We start from the raw sequence: 6,726 nt of genomic DNA, 5'->3' as shown, positions 1-6,726 counted from the left end.
CGAAGGCGCTCCAGTACTTGGATTAAGACAGAGGTTAGGAAATGCGGTATAAAGAGATCAGAAGAGTAAAGGAAAGAATTGCCCTGGCCATGGCACTCATCTCTCACCCTAGCAAAATAATGCTCAAATTCTCCAAGCCAGGCTTCAACAGTACATGAACTGAGAATGTCCAGACATTCAAGCTGGATTTAGAAAAGGCAGAGGAACCAGAGATCAAATTGCCAACATCCACTGGATCATCGAAAAAGCAAGAGAATTCCAAACAAGCATCTACTTCTGCTTCATTGACTACACTAAAGCCTTTGACTGTGTGGATCACAACAAACTGTGGAAAAGTCTGTAAGAGATGGGAATACCAGACTACTTTATCTGCCTCCTGAGCAATCTGTATGCAGGTCAAGATGCAACAGTTAGAACCAGACATAGAACAATGGACTGGTTTCAAATTGGGAAAGGAGTACATCAAGGCTGTATATTGTCACCCTGTTTATTTTACTTACATGCAGGGTAAATCATGTGAAATGCCAGGCCAGATAAAGTACAAGCTGGCATCAAGATTGCCGGGAGAAATATCAGTAACCTCAGATATGCAGATGACACCACCCTAATGGTAGAAAGTGAAGAGGAACTAAAGAGCCTCTTGATGAAGGTAAAAGAGAGTGAAAAAGCTGGCTTAAAACTCAACATTCAAAAAATGAAGATCATGGCATCTGGTCCCATCACTTCATGGCAAATAGATGGGGAAATAATGGAAACAGTGACAGACTTTATTTTCTTGGGCTCCAAAATCACTTCAGATGGTGACTGCAGCCATGAAATTAAAAGACGCTTGCTCCTTGGAAGAAAAGTTATGACCAACCTAGACAGCATATTAAAAAGCAGAGACATTACTTTGCTGACAAAGGACCCTACAGTCAAAGCTATGGTTTCTCCATAGTCATGTATGGATGTGAGAGTTGGACTGTAAAGAAAGCTGAGTGCCGAAGAATTGATGATTTTGAACTGTGGTGTTGGAGAAGAGTCTTGAGAATCCCTTGGACTGCAAAGAGATCAAACCAGTCAATCCTAAAGGAAATTAGTCCTGAATATTCATTGGAAGGACTGATGGTGAAGCTGAAGCTCCAACACTTTGGCCGCCTAATGTGAAGAACTGACTCATTGGAAAAGACCCTAATGCTGAGAAAGATTGAAGGTAGGAGGAGAGGGGGATGACAGAGGATGAGAGAGTTGGGTGGCATCACTGACTCAATGAACGTGAGTTTGAATGAGTTCTGGGAGTTGGTGTTGGACAGGGAAGCCTGGCATGCTGCAGACCATGGGGTTGCAAAGAGTTGGACATGACTGAGCAACTGAACTGACTGATGGCTGCCCTTGTTAGAAGAACCAGAGGTGGTCAGAGAGGCCTGGGGGGAGATGCAGCTACTGTAATTTACCAAGCAGGTGAATGAGTGGGGCCAATTTTCTGCCACCTGTTTCTGCTAACTTGGTCACACCTAGCTAGGAAGTGCAACCAGTTGCTGACTCCCAGACACAGGAGAGGAAAGATTAGAGTCTGGTCTTGCAAAACAGCATCAGAAACACTCAACTTGGTGGGTGTATCAGTGGCATTGTTACTAAGAATGAGGCACGAGGAAAGTTTGAACTTGTTTCTTTGGCAGCCTGTCACGTGAAGAACCCTGGTGTCCTCCCCACAGCCTGCCACCTACAGGTCCTATTCATATCCCGTGGGGTTCCTGGAGAACTATGCCATGAGGCCAACCAAGGTCTCTGGTTTTTTATTCAGCCTGACTTCTATTCATCTCTGAAGCCTAGTGATGTCTTTTCTCACCAACCACCTACCAGAAAGCTGGAGAGGCGTGAACTACTTGGTTGGTAACCCAGGAGGCAGCAATAAAAATGGCTCTTAATATTAGGTCCTCAACGTATGCTGTCTTATCTCTTTGTTCCTCACCCTCACTCTTGTGATGAATATTTAAATTATAATAAGGACCAGCTACATAATTTGCAAGGCCCAGCCTAGTTCAGAATAAAGATGCAGGTGCCTTGTTAAAAAAAATAATGAAAAATTTTAGGATGGCGAGAGCAGAGCATTAAAGTGAAGGCAGGGTCCTTCTAAGCAAGGGACACTTTGTGGATGCAGAGGTTACATGCTCATGAAACTAACCCTCTTATGATTTTTAACTAAGATAAAGAGATGTCAAGTAATTTCCCCAAGAGCAAGAAGCTAATAAGCTGAGGGTCTATCTAACTGCAGAGCCTGAACTTTCGACCACTATGCTAAATTATCTCCAGCTAGACAGATGGTGAATGGTGAACCCTCAGCCTTGCCAACTCTCCTTGTTCTAGGCAATTGCAGGAGGAGCTGGCTGATCCCATTCAGCCTGGTTGTGTTGTAAGCATGCTCAGGAAGCTATGCGCATAGCCAGGGTTCCAGCCACCGGTGCTTACCACCCAGGCTTGCCCTCTCAGTCTCTCAAGGCAGCACCTCATACTAGACCACACTGCCTCATTCTGGAGGCAACAATATCTGCAAGATCAGCAGTAACAGTCAGGAGCGAACCTGCGCACCTGGAAATGGCTTGCTCAGTTGAACCACAGCCTCCCCTTGGTCTGATGAAGAGGGGCCCTACCCCACCAAACTCTCATTTCCCCTCTCCAGGCTGTGCACCTGCTGGCTTCCATGGCTCCAATCGCTCATTTGTTTGTTTTTCCAGAAAGACAATGACAGAGATTGTGCAGGGGTCTTCTATTTCTTTCTCTGAAATTTCTTGTCCTGGAGCCCCAGTTTCTCATCTACATTTTTATCCCAAGAGCTAGAGCTCTCTATATCTCCACATCTCAGAGCTGTTGAGATGTGGAAGGAGCCTGGGCTGTGGGCTACCTCCCCTCCCCTCCTGCCATCTGGGAGCTTGCATCTTCCCCTCAGAAGCACACAGGTGAAGGCTGTCACCAGAATGCCCACTAACTGGATTCTGTGCCACTGCATATGTGACACGGGGCACTGTCACAGACTGGACCTGGTGTAAAGGCAGGAGGCTATCACGGCTTTTATCCGGAAGAGGAGGAAGATTTGGCAGTGGTGTGAGGTCACAGGGTTAACCTGGTCATCTGTTGAGCGCTGAAGATACAGCAATGACAAGACAGACGTGGCTCCCCTCCTCCTAGAGCTCATGGTCTAGTAGACAAGATGGACGGCAAATACATAATTTGACAAATACTTAGTAATACTTGTGAGAAGAGATGGGAAAACAAGATGATATGAAAGTATGCACAGAGATGGCCCGCTCTAGTCAGAGAAGTCAGGAAATGCCTGAAGAAATGACATAAAGCAGAAACCTCCATGATCAATAGAAACTGGATAATAAATAGGGTGACAGAGGTGGCTGGAGAGGATCCTACTAGGAAAAAAATTATTATATGATATCTAAGGTTTCTTTGTAACTCCCATTGTACTTAGACTGTATTCCTCTGAGCATGCACAATAATGCAAATCAGAAAAATACTATGCTTTACAGACACATTTTTTAAGAAAGGAAACAGTGACCCTAAGCCAGGAATGTGGCTGGTGCTTGCCTTAGTGCTTCCAAAGAGGGTCACTGGAAGAAATGCTGCTTCAGAAAGTGCTGGCTCAGTTGAGAGGGAGCATGAAAAAGAAGATGGGGGAGTAGGATAAAACAAGAAAGCGGCCTGAATTGAGTGGGGCTGGAGGGGACAGCAGAGCCAGGGAAACAGGGAAGAGCCCCATGGGGAGGAATGAGAGCGCTGAAGCCCCAGTTCCTACGCCAGACCTCAGGGCCAACCCTCCCCTGGGGGAGAAGTAGCAGGTAGAGCTTAGAGACCTCAGCAAAGGCACCCACGCCCTCGGCAGCCTTTCCTCAGAAGCACAGCCACCCCTTCTTTAGGGGAATCAGTCCTAAAGGGCGGGCCAGCCATGAGCAAAGGCTGCTCCCTGTGTCCTGTGTAGCTCTGTCAGTACTCTCGCCTTGCATGAAGATGCGAGTGGTTTCTGCAGGAGTAGCATGAAGATTAAGGGAGGGGAGGCTTGCAGAGTGCCTAACAGGGTGCTTAGCAGGTAGGAACCAGTCAAGAGTGTCAGCTCCTTCTAATATTATGGAATGGGGAGGAAAAAAACTTAGGAGTTATAATGACCTAAGTGTAAAACCTTCTTGTCTCGCTAGTTTTGTGGTCTCAAGCTGATAGGTTAACCTTTTGTAGCTCTACTTGCATCATCTATAAAATGAGGATGATAGGAAGAGGCTATGGAAAAGGCTTTGGCACACAGTTAATAATTATATTCCTCTTTATTTTCTCTTAACGTTTTAATCCGCTTGTAAATTGAGCCCATGTCGATATTTGAGAGAATGAGGGTCTTTGTACCAGTGGTTTGCCATCCTCTTGACGTTCCTTCTAAAGGAGCACAGGTCTACCCGGAAGATGAAGAGTTCCCACGTCCACTGTCTGCACTTTGCAAAGTCCTTCCATATGCTTCACAAACTGCAAATCTCAGAATGGTCTCAAAAACAGACCTGGAGATGGGAGTTATCATCTGCATTTTATGGAGAAGAAAACAAGCTCAGAGAGATCTATTTACTCCAAATTACTAAATTTTATTTATTCTATCCAATTCTGCAAGAGAATATACCCATTTATCAGTTGCAAAAAAAAAAAAAAAAAAATATCAGAGAAGGGTCTTGCAAGATCCTGGAGTTTATCATGCTATTCGCTTCAGTCATGTCTGACTCTTTGTGACCCTATGCACCAGAGCCCTTCAGGCTCCTTGGTCCATGGGATTCTCTAGGCAAGAATATTGGAGTGGGTTGCCATGCCCTTCTCCAGGGGATCTTCCCAATCCAGGGACTGAATCGGTGTCTCTTACCTTTCCTGCATTAGCAAGCAGGTTCTTTACAACTAGCGCCGCCTGGGAAGTCCTTGGGGTGTTTAGGCAGAAAAAAGTTAAATGAAGTTCCTTCAGACAATTTTCTGATAAGGACCTGTTTGGGGTTGATTGGATTGCTGAAGGGGGTTAAGTAGAGTGGAGAGGAGGAAGGGATGGATTAAACTAGTTCATGTTCTGTAGCCCTTAACCTTCAGGAAAAACGGGGTCCCAGAGAGACCTAGAAGGTCTAGGAGTACCTGTGGGGACAGGCAGATCTGAGTTTTCGGCCACAAGCAGTCATTGCAAGCCCTAAAGGCTCCTCCTGGCTCCTCCCTCCCTCCCCAACCAGAGCCTGCGTGCCAGCTAATCCCTGGGGGGGTGGGGGGCACTGCTCACCCTCCCACCTGGGCTCTATCCAGTCCTCCCCTGTTCTTGCCAGGGGTTGGAGTACTGGTGGCCGGCTCCTCCAGCTCGCCTCCATTGGCCTGAGTGCGTCCTAGCCCACTCTGGATATTAGAGCATTCTCTCGTTTGAAAGGCTCCTTTATTTTTAGTGCTAAATCAACAAAGCTGTTACTGTCATTTTCCATCAGACCGTCATCTTCCACGGATTCAAAATTACACTCAGCTGCAAACTATTGACACTCCTCTTAACAAAAAAATGGTTTTAATAAATCTTTACATTAGCCTATGAGATAAAAAAAAATCTTTACCATGAAATATACAAGTGTATAAGTGTTTTATGAAAGTTTTATTAACTTTACAAAAGAAAAATTGGCAGTGGACCATGAACATCCTGTACTCCTAACACGTGGTTATAAATTACATGTTCTTTCCAATAACATCTGAAAAAGAGACTGTAATTTAAATTTCAAAACCACTTGGCATACCTACTATATAGTGCTGACATGAAGTAAAAGGAGGAACTAGAGAGGCCCAGACAAAGAAGGGAAATATAAAGACGTCCTTAGCTAAAAAGCTGCTGATGGGTACAATCCCCCTCCAGCTGGACAGGGATCAAGTACTTGCTTGTCATATCATTCAATGCACTGTTCATTCTGGGATTCTTCCTTTCAACAAAAAGAGAACTTAAGTGCTAGTAATCATCGCTTGCAGAACTTTATCTCCCAGATACCTTCTTTATGTCAGGATTTCTCAATGACCGCTGCTCTGGCAGAGGGATCAAAGTTGTTATTAAACACAAATGCAATTCTCAGCCCATGAGGGAGGTGGGAGTGGTGATGCTCCCTCTCTGGGATGGAAGCTACCCTGGCCTTAATGCTTTTTCATTTTCTCTGAGACTTGGAAATAAAGTTCCTATGAGGTCTGTCCGATGTGGGGTTTGGAGACCAGTTTTTCTTTGCAAGTGAGTGAGTGAATGTCAGGAAGACGTTAAGAAGTTAAAGCCACCCAGTGGGATGCCTGCCTTTTGGAGAAGCCACAGGAAAGTGAGCTGATGGCAGGGGATTCGGCTGTCACCTGCCAAGTTCAGTCTTTGGGGAAAGTAGATACTCGCCCGGATCCCTGCAGCACGGAGCCTGCTTTCCAGATAGCAACAGAGCAGAGAGGCATAATTTGAAGTCATACAAACTTGGATTCAAGTTCAGTTACGATAGTTATTATGTGATCCTCAGTGAGGTCCCTCCTCTGTCCCTTCTCTTGGAGTCATACTGAGAATGTCTGAATGTCTGAGGCGGCCTCCCATGGTGCACAAACTCACCATCCACAGGCTTGAAGATGTGGCCTAAAGGTCATTCCTTCCAGATCCAAGAAGTTAACATCTGTTGGAAATGGTCCATGAGAGATGGAAGAAGGGATAGGGGCCTGCTATGGTGGTCCCTGAAGGCATGA

This window comes from Bos indicus x Bos taurus, chromosome 15, assembly GCF_003369695.1.
Source record: "Bos indicus x Bos taurus breed Angus x Brahman F1 hybrid chromosome 15, Bos_hybrid_MaternalHap_v2.0, whole genome shotgun sequence".
NCBI classification, from domain to species: domain Eukaryota; kingdom Metazoa; phylum Chordata; class Mammalia; order Artiodactyla; family Bovidae; genus Bos; species Bos indicus x Bos taurus.
This window is presented reverse-complemented; position numbering follows the sequence as displayed.